This window comes from Vombatus ursinus, unplaced genomic scaffold (assembly GCF_900497805.2).
Source record: "Vombatus ursinus unplaced genomic scaffold, bare-nosed wombat genome assembly UNPS02014786.1, whole genome shotgun sequence".
Lineage (NCBI taxonomy): Eukaryota > Metazoa > Chordata > Mammalia > Diprotodontia > Vombatidae > Vombatus > Vombatus ursinus.
Window position 1 is genome coordinate 37,455,117 of NW_020954564.1, and position 827 is coordinate 37,455,943.

Sequence of the window (827 nt, forward strand, 5' to 3'; positions counted from 1 at the left end):
TCTTTCTTTCTTTCTTTCTTTCTTTCTTTCTTTCTTTCTTTCTTTCTTTTATAAATAGTATTTTATCTTTTCCAATTACATATAAAGATAGTTTTCAACATTTATTTTTTATAAGATTTTGAGTTACAATTTTTTTGCCCTCCTTCCTTCTCTCCCTTCCCCCCTCCCCCCTCCTCAAGATGGCAAGCAATCTGATATAAGCTATATATGTGCAACCATGTAAACATATTTCCATATTAGTCATGTGGTAAAAGAAACAGAACAAAAGGGAAAAGCCACAAAAAAACAACAAAAAAAGTGAAAATAGTATGTTTCGATCTGCATTCAGACTCCATAGTTCTTTCTCTGGATGTCGGTAGAATTTTCTGTCATGTGTCTTTTGGAATTGTCTTGGATCATTGTATTGCCAGAAAGAGCTAAGTCACTCATAGTCTCAACCATCACACAATGTTGCAGTTATTGTGTACAATGTTCTCCTGGTTCTGCTCATTTCACTCAGCATCAGTTCATGTAAGAAGAATGACCCTTTTTCAGCTCATAGAACCAGCTAACTGGCTTAGTAGATAGAGGGTAGGACTGGAGTTAGGAAGACCTGAGTTCAAATCCAGTCTATGAAGCTAACTAACCCTGGGCAAGCCACATAAATGCTGCCTGCCTCAGTTTCCTCAACTGTAAAATGGGAATAACTACAATTCCTATTTCCCAAAGTTGCTGTGAGGATCAAGTGCGATAATATTTGTAAAGCACTTAGCACAGTTCCTGGTACAAAATAGGCCCTTAATAAATCACTTCCCCCTTCCTTTCCTTCCTTCCTTCCTTCCTTCCTT

At 37.2% G+C, this 827-nt stretch overlaps 1 protein-coding gene across 2 annotated transcripts in view; it reads right to left on the bottom strand.

Annotated features, from left to right (window-relative positions):
• Positions 1 to 827, bottom strand: part of LOC114047044 (astrotactin-2) — a 1,078,351-nt gene that overhangs the window by 526,520 nt on the left and 551,004 nt on the right. The gene's annotated exons all lie outside the window — the stretch shown is intronic.